Source organism: Pan paniscus, chromosome 19 (genome assembly GCF_029289425.2).
Source record: "Pan paniscus chromosome 19, NHGRI_mPanPan1-v2.0_pri, whole genome shotgun sequence".
NCBI lineage: Eukaryota > Metazoa > Chordata > Mammalia > Primates > Hominidae > Pan > Pan paniscus.
The window spans coordinates 27,784,787-27,802,805 of NC_073268.2; the positions used below are offsets into that span (position 1 = coordinate 27,784,787).

Consider the following 18,019-nt stretch of genomic DNA (forward strand, 5'->3'; position numbering starts at 1 on the left):
TGTAACAAAACAATGCTGTCTCTTTAAAAAAAATTCATCCTATACAAATTATAGCCATAAACTTTTCCTGCAGTGCAGCCTAATTAATTCTTGTTCTATACACAAAGGGAAATGCTGGGTGACAAATGGGTGTGAAGCCAGAAAGCTGCCAGGTCTGCAAAACATTTTCTACTTCAATTTATAAGCAATTTTGCAGTAAATCATCAACCAGAACCTAGAATCTCAGGAATCTCTGAGTGTCCAAACCACATTATATCACTTATCAAAGAGAGAAGGAAAAAGAGTTTAAAGACATCTCATTTTTCAGTTCTAACCCACATCAAAATCTAGAAGCTCTGTGTAATCTATTATTCTCTTCTGGGTAAGGTTTTAGTACCAAGGATATATATTTCAAGCAAAAATGACACTATAGGTTGATGTGGCCCATTCCTCTATCCCTAGAAGTACTGTATCATGTATCCATTACCATAAGAAATATTCCCAGAGTTATCTGGGAATAAGCACACATATACCCCCTCCCTCAATCCAAGCAAAACGTACACAACAATCAAGCCAGGCTGAAGGGTTCAACAGAGAGCCACTGTGGAAAACAGGTGGAAAATACTCCAAGGAAACAAGATTAGTGGAGAGGAAAATAGAAACTCATAGAAAACAAAGAAGAAAGCTGGGCTGCCTCTTTGCACTCGGACCTTTCTCCCATTCCTAATCCATGGTCGCCACTGATCTGTCCCAATAATTTTACCTTTTCCAGAATGTCATATAAATGGAATTTCCAAGTATAAAATCTTTTGAGGCTGGCATATTTCACTTAGTATAATACCCTTGAGGTTCATCCACGTTTTTGCATGTATCAATAGTTTATTCCTTTTTATTGCTGACTAATGTACAATTTGTTGCACATTTGGACATTTGGGTTGTTTCCAGTTTTTGGTGATTATAAATAATGCTGCTATGAATGTGCATGTACAAGACTTTGTGTGAATGTATGTCTTCATTTTTCTAGGGCAGATATCTAAGACAGAGACTACTGGATCAGGCTCGTATGATGAATATATGTTTAGCTTTAAAAACTGCCAGACTGTTTTTCCAAAGTGGCTGTACTATTTTGCATTCCCATCAGCAATGTATGAAAGTTCCAGTTGCTCTACATTCTTCCCAGCACTTGGTGTTGTCAGGTGTGTATTTGTGTTTGGCCTAATAGGTATGTAGAGGTATCTCCTTGTGGTTTTAATTTGCATCTTGCTAAACATTAATGATTAAGTTAAATCTCTTTTCATGTGCTTATTTGCTATAATATATTGTCTTTGGTAAAGTGTCCAAATCTTTTGCCCATTTTTTTTTGAATGGGTATTTTTTATTGTTGAGTTTTGAGAGTTCTTTATACACTCTGGACACAAGCTGATTGTTAATTATGTGATTTGCAAACATTTCCTCTTGGTCTATAGCTTATCTTTTCATTATTTTAACATATCTTTCACAGAGCAAAAGATTTTAATTCTGATTTGGCCCAATTATCAATTTGTTCTTTTATGGATTATGTTTTTGATATTGTATTTAAAAACTCTTTGCCTAACCCAATGACATAGAGTTTTCTCCCATATGTTTTTCAAAACACTTTATGATTTATATTTAAGTTAATATAAATGGACTGTCTTGTGTTAATTTTTATATCAAGTATGAGGTACAGGTTGAAGTTCTTTTTTTTTTTTTGCAAGTGAGTGCACAATTGTCCCAGCACCATTTGTTGAAAAGACTATCCAGGCCGGGAATGGTGGCTCATGCCTGTAATCTCAGCACTTTGGGAGGCCGAGGCAGGAGGGCAGGAGTTCGAGACCAGCCTGGGAAACGTAACAAGACCTCATCTCTAAGAAAAATAAAGAAAATTTAGCAGGCCATGATGGCATACACCTGCAGTCCCAGCTACTCAGGAGGTTAGGGTGGGAAGACTGCATGAGCCAGGAGCTCAGTGCTGCAGTGAGCCATGATCATCACTGCATTTCAGCCTCCACAAAAGAGGAAGACACTGTCTCTTAAAAAAAAAAAAAAAAAGAAACTATCCATTCTCCACTGACTTGACTGACTTGACTTTGCACCTTTAAAAGTCAACTGCCCATTATTTGTATGAATTTGTTTCAGAACTCTCTATTCTATTCCACTGATTAAGGTAACTTTTTTAAAAAGTAACTTTTAAAAGGAGTAAACCCACAAAAGAAAGGCAAAGAATGAGAGACAGGATAGCAACTCAGTTCTGCAACCTACCTATACAATTATTAGAATGTTTAAAATTAAGAACATACCAAATGTTATGAGGAAGTGGAGCAACTAGAAATCTCATACACTGCTGGTGGGACTGCAAAATGGTATAACCACTTTGGAAAATAGCTTGGCAGTTTCCGAAGTTAAACATGCATTTACCATGCGACTCAGCCATTCTATTCTTAGCTACCCAAGAGAAATGAAAGTCTATGTCCATATAAAAACATCTGTACAAATGTTTGTAGCAGATTTATTTGTAATAGCCAAAAACTGGAAACAAAACAAATTGTGGTATATCCATACAATGGGATACTACTCAGCAACAAAAGGCAATGAACTACTGACACATGAAAAAATATGGAGGATGCTCAAAATAATTATGCTGAGCAAAAGCCAGACTAAAAAGGATACAAACTGTATAATTCCACTTATATAGATTTCTAGAAAATGCAAACTAACCCATAGTGACAGCAGATTTAGTGGTTGCCTAGGGACAAACAGGGAAGGCCAGGACGGAAAGATTATAAAGAGGCTGAGGAAACTTCTGGGGATGAGGAATATGTTCATTATCTTGACTGGTGATGGTTTCCCGGGTGTATATAAATGTCAAATTACACACTGGACATATGGGCAATTTATTATGTCAATTATATCTCAACAAACCAGTTTTTGAAAAAGCAAATGGACAAATAATAACTGACTTAGCTAACCTAAGCAAGATGACTGGGGTGCTAGCAATGAAGAATCAGATGCAACCCCACTTACAGTCCAGAAACAGAATGCAGAGGATTCTGGAACTGGCAGTGCCCAGCACCTCTAGAAAAGGAGATCAAAGCAGGCCTAAAAACAAGTGGAGCAGTTAAAATATCATATCTTCTTATTTAGACAAAATTTAGAGGTTTATCCTTGAAGAGAGCTAAAGAGAGGGTCTCTGGACAGGGAGATTCCAGATCATAGTTGAGGGCAAAGGCATAATATTGAAAACAGGGGGACTAAGCTGAAGTTTACAGACTGAATGCCTAGATCCCCAAGCCTACCCACTTCCTAGAATGTTGGCCACCAGGCAGGAAACTGGAAGTCCTCTAGATTTTGATCTCATAAAGAGCAAAGATCTAAAGATACTGCCATTGGGAGTTCTTCCAAAATGGTGCAGATAGATTGCTTTACAATGGAAACCATAGACAAAAAGCCCCATCCAACATACAAAGTTCCCAATCAACTTTTTGGTATGATACACTTAAAAATCAACAGAGACCGCAGAGGATCACCAAAAATCCAAGAAAAACATGTAACATGTTACACAGAAGTTAAAGCAAAAGCAAAAAAAAAAAAAAAAAGCAGCTTAGAGGAAACAGACTATGCAGGAAGAACACATACAAAAATACATAGGCCAGGCGCTAGGGTTCACATCTGTAATGTCACCGCTTTGGGAGGCTGAGGCAGAAGGATCGCCTGATCACTCGAAGCCAGGAGTTCAAGACCAGCCTGGGCAACACAGCAAGACCTCATCTCTACTAAAAATAAAAAATAGCCAGATGGGATGGCATGCACCTGTAGTCCTAGCTACTCAGGAGGCTAAGGCAGGAAGATAACCCGAGCCCAGGAGTCTGAGGCTGCAGTGAGCTATGATCACACCACTGTACTCCGGTCTAGGTGACAGAGTGGGACCTTCTCTTGAAAAAAGAAAAAAGAAAAAAACCCAAACAATAAATAAAATAAAATAAAATAAAAATATGATAGAAGAGGCCATGCACGGTAGCTTACGCCTATAATCCCAGTGCTTTGAGAAGCCAAGGCAGGTAGATCACCTAAGCTCAGGAATTTAAGACAAGCCTGGCCAACACAGCAAAACCTCATCTCTACAAAAACTACAAAGAATTAGTTAGGCGTGGTGGCGTGCACCTGTAGTCCCAGCTACTTGTGGGGCTGATGCAGGTGGATTGCTTGAGCCCAGGAGGCCAAGGCTGCAGTGAGCCGAGATCAAGATCAAGCCTGGGTGACAAAGTGAGAGCCTAGCTCAAAAAAAAAAAAAAAAAAAAAAAAAAAAAAAAAAAAAAAGAAAGAAAGAAAGAAAAAGAAAAAAGAAAAAAATAGAAGAAAAATTTAAAAACTCAATAGAAAGTACTGAAAATAAAGCTGAGGAAATGTCTTAGAAGAGAGAGGGAGGGATGAAAAATTGAAGAGAAAAAGAATCACAGAAACAGTCTGATGCCAAGTAATAGGCCTTCCAGAAAGAGAGAGGACAGAGAGAAAGGAAACACAGGGGAGATAGTAAAAAACAAAATAATTTCAAGAGGATTTTCCAGGACTGAAAGATATGAATTTCTAGATTGAAAAGGCCCTCCAAGTGCTCCAGAAAACAGACAAAAACAGATCCACGCTACGGTGCATCATTATGAAATATCAGAAATCTGTGGACAAAGAAAAGTCTGCAGTTTCCAAAAAAAAAAAAAAAAAAAAAAAAAGGCAAGGTCTGGAATCAGAACAGCTTCTGACTTACCAATTGCAACTTTAGAAGCTGAAATACAATGTAACATTCTATAGAATTCTATATACAAACCATCAATTGTGATGATACAATAAAGGTATTTTAAGACAACTGAAGTCTAAAAAAATTTACCTCCCACACACTCCTTCTCAGCAAGCTATGAGAGGATGTGCAACAAAAATTGGAAGTAGCCAAGAAAGACTCTGGAATAGGAGATCCACAGAAGCAAGAAGCTAAGGTAACACCCAGGATGATGGTGAAGGCACATCCCAGCATGACAGCTGGACACCTGAGAAGGTGAACAGGCCAGATGAGAGCAGGTCGAAAAGCTCTGGGAGAGACTTAAGGAACATCAACTGGCACAATATTTGATGCAACTTTAGACTTGAGAAGAGATTTAGCTAACTGGAGAAAAGTTTGGGCTTGAATTACTACACAGAAAACTCAAACAAAAATTTAACAATCAACTCTAGAAAACAAAACAATGTGTGGGAAAGGAAAATAATCATAGTATATTTATTACATGGCTCAGCTGTGAAAAGTGTTTATAGACATAATAATGTAAATACTGAACACTGATCTAACCAAACTACAATATAACCACAAAGGGACAAATTAATAACATAACCAGAAAGTATGCATGAGTGTAGTAGGAATAAGAGCTAAATCTTCATTTTTATAAAGGGGAGTCAACAGGTAATGCCTAAAACTGAAAAGTCAAGTAGAAACAAACCATGTTAATTAGAGAAACCCATGGATTCAAAACAAAAAACAAAAAAAGATATAACAAAATAACTTAAAATTGTTGCTTCAGGAGAAAGGGTTATGGCACAGAAGTGATACACCCAAGCAGCAGACTACTGGTTTTCATAACAAGCTTCCTAGAATTATCTGACTCTTTAAATTGTATATAGGTATTGGACATGAATTTTAAAATGAGGGCACAGTGGCTCATGCCTGTAATCCCAGCACTTTGGGAGGCCAGGGCAGGAGGGTCACTTGAGGCCAGGAGTTTGAGATCAGCCTGGGCAACATGGTGGGCAACCCCATCTCTACCTCCTCCCCTCCCCTGCCAAGAAAGGAAAATGTCCAAGATAAACAAAAAATCTGGTTGAGACAGGAACAATTCCAGGAATTAAAATGACTTTACAACAACAACAACAAAACTTTAAATTTACATAATATACTCTTATTAATTATACAGAAAAGGAACACTCAGGAATCAAAAGACCCCTTAAAGATTAAAAATATGATTTAAAATGAAAACTTCAGGGTGGGCATGGCGGTTCACACCTGTAATCCCAGCATTTTGGGAGGCTGAGGCGGGAGGATCACTTGAGCCCAGGAGCTCAAGACCAGCTTGGGCAACACAGTGAGACCTCACCTCTACCAGAAATTTTTTTTAAATTAGCCAGGCACAGTGGCACACACATGTAGTCCCAGCTACTTGGGAGGCTGAGGCAGGAGCATCACTTGAGCCCAGGAGTTTGAGCCTGCAGTGAGTTATGATCACATCACTACACTCCAGCCTGGGCAACACAGCAAGACCCTGTCTTACAATAAAATAAAATATGAACTTAGCAGCTTAAAAATAACAACTTAAAAAATTGATTTTTTAAAAAAAAATCTGGAAATCAGCTTCAAAAATCTTTCAGAACATAAACATGGTAAAATCACAAAAAGATGGAAAATGTTAAATAACACATAAGAGACACAACACTAATTCAGGCTTAAAATCTAGGAGAACAGAGAAAATGGAAGGAAGAAAATTATTAAAGAAATATTAGAAAAGATTTTCCCAAAACTGAAGGACCCCAGTCTTCATACTTACTAAGGTAAATGTTTAGCATAATAAATAAAAAATGACCCTTACTTAGACATCTCTTCAGGCAATTTCAGAAAATCCAGAATAAAGACAGCCTGGGGAACACTGCAAGACCCCATCTCTATAAAAAAGAAAAAAGAAAAAAATTAGCTGGACGTGGTGGCACGCACCTGAGGCCCAGCTACTTGGGAGGCTGAAGTGGGAGGGTCACTTGAGCCCAGGAGTTCGAGGCTGCAGTGAGCCATGATTGCACCACCACACGCCAGTGTGGGCAAGAGATGAAGGCCCTCTCTCAATAAAAAATAAAAATACACGAAAAAATAATGAAGAGAAGATCCCAAACATGTCCAGAGACCAAAAATAAGTCATCTACAAAGGAAAGAGATTCATACCTTGTCACTGGAAAACACTGGGATGGTAGAAGACAATAAGGCACCTAGTAGGCTGAATAATGGTCCCCCAAAGATATCTACATCCTAAACCCCAGAACATGTGAATGTGGCTTTGTCAGTAACATATCAAAAAGTCAAAAGGACTTTGCAGATATAATTAAGGATCTTGAGATTATCCTGGATAAGCCAGGTGGTCCAATGTGATCTCAAGGGTCCTTATAAGAGGAAGGCAATAGGGTCAGAGTCAGGAAAGGAGAGGTTGGAGAGATGGAAATGCTGGTTTTAAAGATGGAAGAGGACCATGAGCAAAGAATGCGGCCGCCTATAAAAGCTGGAAAAGGCAAGCAAACAGATTTCTCCCCTAGAGCCTCCAGGAACAAAGCCCTGCTGACACCTTGATTTTAGGACTTTGACCTCCAGAACGATATGATAATCAATGTGTGCTGTTAAGTCACCAAGCTTGCGGTAATTTGTTACAGCAGCAAGAGGAAACCAGTAACAGGCAATACTTTCTAATTCTGAGGGAAAGTAATTTTCAATCTAGAAAGGTCTACCCAATCAAACAAGAATACATCAATGAGGAATGAGGGCACAGTATTTTCAAACCTACAAGAACTCAGATAACTTACTCTGGATGCGTGTTTGGCAGCAAACTGACAGTAAACTGAGATAACAAAAGAGAGCCTGAAAACCCGAAAGCGGTAGCTCTCCCCAGAAGAGCAATGAAAGGCCCAAGAGCACAGCTGTGCACTACTCCTAGAGAACAACCAGCTCAAAATGGAAAATTTAACACAAGAGATGGCATGATGTAAAGTTTAGGAAAAAAAGGACTGAGATGATAAAACTGAGCTACGGTGGGGGGGAGGGGGGCAAAAGGGAAAAAATAAATAAATAGGAAGCGAACTGAAAATAGCATGATTTTAAGCAGGTAATGGAGAGCAACTAAAAACTTGAACTAAACTAGGAATATTCTCCTTTGAGTGGCCTAGGAGCCATGACTGAAAAAACAGGGAAGAAAACACAATTTTCCAATTCTTCCCTGTCCTAGTAGTCTACCTTATTTACATGGTAATACACTGTAAATGCAGTTTATTGGTTTTTCTGTTTTGTTTTGTTTTAAAAACAGTCTTGCTCTTTCACCCAGGCTGGAGTGCGGTGGCGCAATCTTGGCCCACGGCAACCTCCGCCTTCTGGGTTCAGGTGATTTTCCTACCTCAGCCTCCTGAGTAGCTAGGATTACAGGCACCCGCCACCATGAGATGGTCCACATTGCTATCTAAGGCACTCCTGTGCACTGGCCCATCTCCACTCCATCCCCACTCACCCACTATAGGACACTGTGACAACAGATGTCCCCCTCTCCTGCATCATCAATTTCCCCCTCTCTGCTGGGTCACTCCTATCAACATACAAACATGCTGATATTTCACCTTAAAAAAAAAAAAACAAGCAAAACACCCCTCTCTTGACCACATCCTTCACCATCCAATGCCCCATTTCTCTGCTCCCCTTTAAAGCAACAACCCTTCAAAGAGTTGCCTATACTTTGCTATTTCATTTTCCCCATTCTCTTTTTTTTGTTTCTTTTTAAAAATTAATTTTTAAAAATTGAGACAGGGTCTCACTGTGTTGCCCAGGCTGGTCCTGAACTCCTGGGCTCAAGTGATCTGCCCATCTTGGCCTCCCAAAGTGCTAGGGTTACAGGCGTGAGCCACTGTGCCCAGCCACTCCATTCTCTCTTAAACCCATTCCAGTCAAGCCTGTAAGCCTACTAGCCTGCCAAACTCCATCAAGGTCAAGGATGCCCACCATGTTGCTAGATAAGTCAGTTCTCAATCCCCATCTTACTTCCATTAGCAGCAGTCTCACCTTTCATATCAGAGAATAAATAAATCAAGACAGAGATATAAACAAATTATCTAAAGTTACAGAAGTAAAACAAATAAAATGAGACTGAATGTCAGTCAAAGGAGTACTGTCTTCCTGAAGGCTTCTGTATATTTATCTTACTCCTGTGTGATTTAAAAAAAACAATTTAAGAACAGGTTTTAAGACATAAACAATAGAGTATGATCTTATGCAGCAGTTGGGTTCTAAAGTCTAAGCATAAAGCAAAAAATCAAGTTTTGACAAAACCACTTTGAAAATCCCTTATATTGTACATAACGTGTGGCATTGTGCTATCTTTCAATAAGTTCAACACAGCCAGTCTTTCCCCTCGAACATTAGCCTATACAGCACTTTGTCAATTAAACACAGATGATTCAATTTAGGGACTGTCCTGTACAAAGACTGCATGCTGTAACTTTAAGCACTAGGTTGATATTCTGTTGATCGATGCTCACTAAAGAGGTACCCAAGAACAAAAAATAACCAAGGCAATAAAAGAATCCGCCTGCCATCTCATTCATACCCTACGCTCACTGAATAAAGTGGCAGGCAGAATTATTGGCACTATATAAACAGTTTCTCTCTCCTTGGTTTTTGTTTTGTTTTGTTTTGTTTGAGACGGAGTTTTGCTCTTGTCAGGCTGGAGTGCAATGGTGCGATCTTGGCTCACTGCAATCTCCACCTCCCGGGTTCAAGCGATTCTCCTGCCTCAGACTCCCGAGTAGCTGGGATTACAAGCATCCGCCACCACTCCCAGCTCATTTTTTGTATTTTTAATAGAGAGGGGATTTCACCATGTTGAACTGGTCTCGAACTCCTTACCTCAGGTGATTCGCCTGCCTCGGCCTCCCAAAGTACTGGGATTACAGGCATGAGCCACAGTGCCCAGCCTCTCCCTCTTTTTCTTTTGGCCAGGCACATATAGTTATGTTTGAGTTAATTAAATGTACATATAAAGAGGTTCCATTGTGCAATGATATGTACAACTTCACCATGAATATAGTGACACAGTGATCCTACTAGGGAGCTACTAGCTACTCCAAGTCAGGGCTACTTTCTTATCTAACTCATTACTATTAAAAATTATTTTTCTGAGCTACTCTGGGTCACTCTGCCTATGGGATAGCCCTGCTCTGTCTATGGAGCAGTAAAAAAAAAAAAAAAATGTTTCTGATGCTGAAGACAACTCTCACTCCTAAGAAACCCAACCCCAAAACAGTGAAATGCATTTTCTAGCTAGATTGGTATCAGTAGTTTTTAAGCTGCCCTTAGCTCACACGGGTCTGTGACCCATTTAGGGCTTATACTCTTAGGGTAGGTAGAATCAGTGCATAAGAATCTGACACTCCCCTCCTCATTCCACCACTTGGTGACTTTGGAAAAGTTCTTGCTCTGTGATCCAGCTTTACTCTCTACATTATATAAATGCCTAATTAACTAAGTTGGACACAGTAGTAGCTCAAAAGGGACAAAAAGTCTTCCTACACAGAACTCACTCTCTAATAAATAGATAAAACACTGCATATGTTATTTCAGTGCTAACAGGTATTATGTAAATATCGAACAGAAACTTATCAAGAAATGATTGCCTTCATTTCCCACCTACAGTTTAGCAAAAAGAAGATCAATAATACCTAGTGGAGGCAGGAGTGTAGGAAAACAACTGTTACAGATGAGAATTTAAATTGTTACAATTCTTCCAGGGGCTAGTTAGGCAATATATTCCAAAAGGCTTTTTAAAAAAACAATGTACAAGGCCCAGCACCGTGGCTCACGCCTGTAATCCCAGCACTTTGGGAGGCTGAGACAGGCAGATTACCTGAGGTCAGGAGTTCAAAACCAGCCTGGCCAACACAGTGAAACCCAGTCTCTACCAAAAACACAAAAATTAGCCAGGCACGGTGGTGGATGCCTGTAATCCCAGCTACTCAGGAGGCTGAGGCAGGAGAATTGCTTAAACCCGGGGGGCAGAGGTTGCAGTGAGCCGAGATCCTGCCATTGCACTCCAGCCTGGGCGACAAGAGTGAAAACTCTGTCTCCAAAAAAAAAAAATCAATGTACAAGTCCTTTGTCCCAGCAACTACATTTCCAGGGAATATAGATCTGGGCAATATGATACAGTATCCACTAGCTACACGTGGCTACTAAGCACTCAAAATGTGTCTAGTCCCAATTGAGATGAACTGTGATTATAGAATATACTCTGGATTTCAAAGACTTAACATGAAAAAAGGAATGTAAAATATCTCATTAAGATTTTTATATTGATCACATATTGAAATTATAATATCTTTGATATATTGGGTTCAATATGTCTAAAATTAATTTTAACTGTTTCTTTTTTAAAATGTGGTTATTAAAAAATTTTAAATTACATGTGGCTTGCATTATATTTCTACTGGACAGTGCTATTTTTAGACAAACTGCACAAATATGTATGTACAAGGATGTTTATTAAAGCATGTTTTATACAAGTGAAAAGCTAGAATAAACCTAAGCACCCATCAATACAGATTGGTTAACTAAATTGCAGTAAATCTATAAAAAGGAATACTTTAACTCCTAAAAATGCTGATGTACATCTAAATATACTGACATGAAATATTAAGTAGGAAAAATAAGCTTGAAAATAGTACATACTTATATGATTCCATTTTTTGTTTTAAAAAGTGTGTGGTGTGTGTGTGTACACGCGAAAAGGTCTGGAAGGATATTCATCAAAATGACAACTATGGTTATCTCTGGGCAGTAGGATTACAGCTAATCCTTATTTTCTTCTTTGTGCTTCTATGTATTTTCCGATCTTTGAAATAAGCATGACATACTTTTATAATTAGAACACTGAAGCTATTTTAAAAAATGATAGCCATCAGCTGAAGCAAAAAGATCAATCTTACTCACATCATCTTGGCTAGATGAAGTCTGCAGCAATAAGGGTCCTTAAGCCTACACAATGTTACAATTAGAGGGGGTTGCAAGTGCCTTTATCCCAAGCAATACTTAAACCCATCCCAAGTAATTAAAAATATTTCAAGGTTCTACAGAACATTGTGAGAACTTTGCCAAGAACCCATAAAGTGTTAACTGAGAGAACTCCGAAATAATCGTTTATGGATTTGTCACCTAAGGCAACTAAGTAATTTAAAAGGGGGGGATTTCAGTGATAAAATTGGTTGCCTGTGGGACAGGGTACTGGGCGGCAGGGGTACAGGATTATCACTGTATATATAGTCTTTAGTATTTTTGAATTTTGAACTATGTGAATGTACTGCCTACTTAAAAATAAGTAAAACTTTAAAAACAAAACATTATCAAGACTCCATGATTTCCCACAGCTTACGCAAAATTTAAAACATTATTATTTAAGGTATCTATTATTGCTGAGGACAAATTACCATTAAAAATTTTAGTCTAGCCGGGTGCAGTGGCTCATGCCTGTAATCCCAGCACTTGGGAGGCCGAGGCGGGCGGATCTTGAGGTCAGGAGTTCAAGACCAGCCTGGCCAATATGGTGAAACCTCGTCTCTACTAAAAATACAAAAATTAGCTGGGCGTGGTGCTGCATGCCTGTACTCCCTGCTATTCCGGAGGCTGAGGCAGGAGAATCACTTAAACCTGGGAGGCGGAGGTTGCAGTGAGCCATGGTCGCACCACTGCACTCCAGCCTGGGCGACAGAGCAAGACTCCATCTCGGGGGGAAAAAAAATTTTAGTCTAGTCAAGTCAAAATAATTGGGGCTTTTGGGCAAGGACCACAAAGATATGAGAGTGTAAGTATGAAATGGGAAGATAACAGGGTGCAAACAAAATATAATTTATTAATAGTGAAATTTGTTTTCATACTCTTAGGAAAGTAAAAAATCTTAATACTTCCTCTGTATTTATATTACATTATGCTGTGTTCTTGGATGTTTTGCTTGCGGAAATATCAAAATGACAACCATTGTTTCTATTAAAGGTCTTTAATGATATTGCATTTTAGACCTGTAATGAAACATGGTGCTCACTGCAGTTTGTAATGCATCTCATTAAATACATTAATAACATGCATTGCACTAAAAGGTCAACTTATTATGACTGAAGTTTAGCTTTCCTTTAATCACTTCATTTAAAGCTATAGAGCAAACTCTGAAAAAGACAGTAGAGTACCCGTTACAGAAATACTCTCTAGGACCTTTTGCCTTAAAGAAAAGAAAAAAAACAAAAAAGACATTTACTTACAATTTTCCCACCCATCCAAATCAGTCATGTTTTTTGTTTGTTGGTTTGTTTGTTTTCTTGAGACAGACTCTCGCTCTGTCACCCAGGCTGGAGTGCAATGGCATGATCTCTGCTCACTGTAACCTCTGCCTCCTGGGTTCAAGCAATTCTCCCACCTCAGCCTCCTGAGTAGATGGGATTACAGGAACCCACCATCATGCCTGGCTAATTTTTGTACTTTTGTAGAGACGGTGTTTCATTATGTTGGCCAGGCTGGTCTTGAACTCCGGACCTCAGGTGATCTGCCCACCTTGGCCTCCCAAAGTGCTGGGATCACAGGCATGAGCCACCACACCCAGTCTGTATGTTTGTTTTTTTTTTGAGACGGAGTTTTGCTCTTGTTGCCCAGGCTGGAGTGCAGTGGCGCAATCTCGCCTCACTGCGACCTCCACCTCCCGAGTTTAAGAGATTTTCCTGTTTGGCCTCCTGAATAGCTGGAATTACAGGTGCCCGCCACCACACCCAGCTAATTTTTTGTATTTTCAGTAGAGACGGGGTTTCACAATGTTGGTCAGGTTGGCCTCGAACTCCTGACCTCAGGTGATCCACCTGCCTTGGCCTCCCAAAGTGCTAGGATTACAGGCATGAGCCACCACGCCAGGCCAGTTATGTTTATTAAGAAATTACTGTTAATGTTTTCACATGAGATTATGGTATAATTTTTTAAAAATCCTTATCTTTTGAACATACATGCTGAAAATTTTACTGATGAGAGAATGTGTATTATTTGCTTCAAAATAATCCAGAAGGTGAGCAGAGTTGGTACAGCTACAGATGAAATAAGATTGACCATGAATTGATTATTGCTTAAGCTGGTGAAGGCATGTGGGGGTTCACTGTGCTATTTCTCTACTTTTATATAAGTTTGATATATCCCATAATGAAAAGTTTTAAATAACTCATGGTGAGACTTCCTTAAGTAACTTCCCTTCTTCCTTACATATCATTGCCACCAACATAAAAGATGTATTTCCTAATACAGTAGAAATTCTAAAAGAGAGAAGGCCAGGCGCGGTGGCTCATACCTGTAAGCCCAGCACTTTGAGAGGCCAAGGTGGGTGGATCACGAGATCAGGAGTTTAGGACCAGCCTGGCTAATATGGTGAAACCCCATCTCTACTAAAAAAAATTACAAAAATTAGCCGGGTGTGGTGGCATGCACCTGTAGTCCCAGCTACCCAGGAGGCAGAGACAGGAGAATCGCTTGAACCTGGGAGGCAGAAGTTGCAGTGAGTTGAGATCACACCACTGCACTCCAGCCTGGGTGACAGAGAGAGACTCCATCTCAAAAAAAAAAAAAAAAGAAAAAAAAGAAAGAGAGAAAAGCAAACCCTTTTAGAGAAATGGTTTTGTGCACAGAAAATCCCTTAATTTTGTTAAGATTACTCCATGACTTACCACTTACGCAGCCACTAAAATATCAGACGATGTCTTTGAAATCACTTCCACAGTTCAAGTTTAAATTACCAACATGTAACACCAAGGTGACTGGGGACTAAGTTTACGTGTTTGGGGTGGTGTGTGGAGAGGAAGGAGATATTCATTTAGTTTCTGAAAAGTAGAGTTTAGGGTGCTGAAGCTACAAAGGCATGGTACTCAGGAGTTTACTGGAGCTAGAATACAGCTGGAAGTCTGTTATTTTAGAGGCAATAGTTAGGGTTATCAGAGTAAGTGACAGTGCCAAGGAGAGACTATATTGAGAAAACGCAACCTGAGGACAGGATTCTAAATGGAATGAAATTTACATTGAGAGGATACAAAAGGAACCAGAGAAGAGATCAGAAAGGTAGGAGAACCCAAACAGCACAGGTAGTGTCACCAAGCCAAAGAAAAGTATTTCAAGGAAAAGTTAAACGCTTCAAGGAGGTAGTAGCTGGGTATAGCAATAAGGAAATCTGTAGCCATCTTTCCATAGCGTCGTAAGAGGCCAACACTGCATTGTAAGTATTAGTAAACTATAACACTTTCCAGAACAATTAGTTAATTTAAATTATATAAAGAATCCAAATACTAATAAAAAAGTAAAAAACACTGAAGACTAGTGAGGCTCAGTTACACTGATAACTATTGAGTGATTGCTCACATGGTCGAACACTGCCAAATGCCTCTTTGAGCAGAAAAAGATAATATTAGTACCTAACATTCATGGTGAGATGTGTGCCAGACACTGTGCTAATGCTTTCTATTGATTATGTCCTTTAATCCTCACAACCATATTATCCCCATTTTACTGTGAAGTTAAGTAACTTGCCCAAGGTCACATGGCTAATCCATTGCTGAGATGAAATCTAAACCAAGCCGGTCTGACTGTAACTACTCTGTAAGACCAAGCAAATTGAAAAGAGATTTAATTAAAGACAATAAGTTCCAGTGGTTGTTCTGGGGTTGGTACAAATTCAGCCTATGTTCCACACCAGCTATACAGCACAGTAATAAATTGGTCATCCAGAGTAATGTGCTCAAGAATTTTCTCTCTCTCTTTTTTTTTTTTCGGGGGGACAGTTTCGCTCTTGTCGCTCAGGCTAGAGTGCACTGGCACGATCTCAGCTCACTACAACCTTTGCTCCCGCGTTCAAGTGATTCTCCTGCCTCAACCTTCCAAGTAGCTGGGACTACAAGTGTGTACCACCATACCTGGCTAATATTTTTATTTTTATTAAAGATGGGATTTCACCACGTTGGCTAGGCTGGTCTCAAACTCTTGACCTAAAGTGATCCGCCTGCCTCAGCCTCCCAAAGTGCTGGGATTATAAGCGGGAGCCACCGTGCCCGGCCAAGAACTTTTTTTTTTTTTTTTTGAGACGGAGTTTCACTCTTGTTGCCCAGGCTGGAGTGCAATGGCACAATCTTGGCTCACTGCAGCCTCCGCCTCACAGGTTCAAGCAATTCTCCTGCCTCAGCCTCCCGAGTAGCTGAGATTACAGGCACCTGCCACCACACTTGGCTAATTTTTGTATTTTTAGTAGAGATGGGGTTTCACCACATTGGCCAGGCTGGGCTCAAACTTCTGACCTCAGGTGGTCAGCCCACCTCGGCCTCCCAAAGTGCTGGCATTACAGGCGTGAGCCACTGCACCCGGCCAAGAATTTTTTTCTTAAAGTCTGTTTATCAAGACAGGGGAGTATACAACATATTATGTCATATTGCCACAAGAAAAATTAGCTACTCTTCAAATGCACAGAAATTCTCATTACTTGAAAACTCCCTACCCTCCCACCTTAGAATATGTGATACCAAACTTCCTTTCTTCTCCCTCCTCCACCACAACCCACCCTGTCAGATTAATAGATGCTGTCAGATTAATTGAGGTTCATCAATGAGGTAAAGGCAATTGGTTAAGTACAAAAAAGAGTAAAAAGATCAGAACAAAATAAAAGTTAAATAACACTTCAGTGATTAAAGACACTAAATGGGTTGAGTATGGTGGCTCACACCTGTAATCCCAGCATTTTGGGGAGGCTGACACGGAAGGATCATTTGAAACCAGGAGTTTTGAGACCAGCCTGGTCAACATAGTGAGACCCTATTTCCACAAAAAAAGAAAAAAATAGTCAGGCATGGTGGCTCATGCTTGTAGTACCAGCTACTCAGGAGGCTGAGGCGGGAAGATCACTTGAACCCAAGAGTTCGAAGCTGCAACGAGCTACGATCACGCTACTGCACTCCAGCCTGGGCAACATAGCAAGACCCTGTCTCATAACAAAAAGAAATTAAATCGTATCCAAGAATATGTGTCCATTATACTGGACACTGACTAACCCCTAAAATATCTATATTTAAATATGAATTTTTTAAAATGAAAAAGGCTCAAGCAAAAAGAATAATGAGTAACAAAATGAAAACAGGCCTTATCGTGAAACATTTAAAACATTTAATCTAGAGCAGTCTAGGTCTCATTCCAAAGGCATACCAGGAATTAGGGTACTAGGACACTAAAAATAGCAGAGAAGTGCTCCAAAAATCTCAAAAAACTTGAAAACCATCAATCTGTCATCTATTTGAGAGAGAAAGGAGGCAAAGACAGGGGTGGGGATATATATGGCCCACCTCACCCACACAGGCCACATAAGGTTCCTGGGAAGGACTGCCCAGACTTCCCACAGGGGAAGAAGCAGACTTCAAGTGTGGCAGGACACAAAACCCAAAAACTGGACTCTAGGAAGCCATTCCTAATTACATCAGGTATTCACCTACAAGAAACGTTCACTGAACTCCCTACCTGGGAAATCCTATACATTGATCTTGAATGTCTTAAGGCGGTTCTACCTACAGGCAGATGCCAAATTAGATATCCTCCTCAGGTCCCTTCCAACTCTAACTCCATGATACTAAAAAAATAAGTTTTAAAGAGCAAATGAAAACATGAAGTCTCAGCATGCAAGTAAGACATATTGATCCCAGCTGAGCGCAGAGGCTCATGCCTGTAATCCCAACACTTTGGGAGGCCAAGGCCTCCCAAATATATATATATAGAGATAGATAGATACATAATCTATACATATATATCTATATCTATGGATATAGATATCTCTTTCATGAGGACTCTGAATATCTAGATATAGATATATACAGATCCCAAACACAGCACACTCACCCTAAATCTCCTTCTGCCCCAGTCCTTCAGTGCCACTGGGCACACAGGCAAGCAGCACACAGGAGGCAGTGTGGTGCAGAGGGAAGATTCCTACATCATAAGGTAGAAAAGTTGGAGCCTCATCTCCACCATACACAAATAAGCTCTGCAACTTTAGGCAAGTCATTCTGGGTCTTAATTCTCTCATGTGTAAAACGAAGACATTGGGAACCACATAGTCTCTCAATTCCTTTTCCTCTTCTAGAATTCTTTATAGCTCAGTAATTCTCCTCTAAAATGTGTTTCTCCCTCGGCATATCATCTTTCCTCACTCTA

The 18,019-nt window shown here is 39.8% G+C and overlaps 1 protein-coding gene across 1 annotated transcript in view; it reads right to left on the bottom strand.

Moving 5' to 3' along the window:
* AATF (apoptosis antagonizing transcription factor) overlaps positions 1–18,019 on the bottom strand; it is a 101,990-nt gene that overhangs the window by 78,260 nt on the left and 5,711 nt on the right. The window lies entirely within an intron of this gene.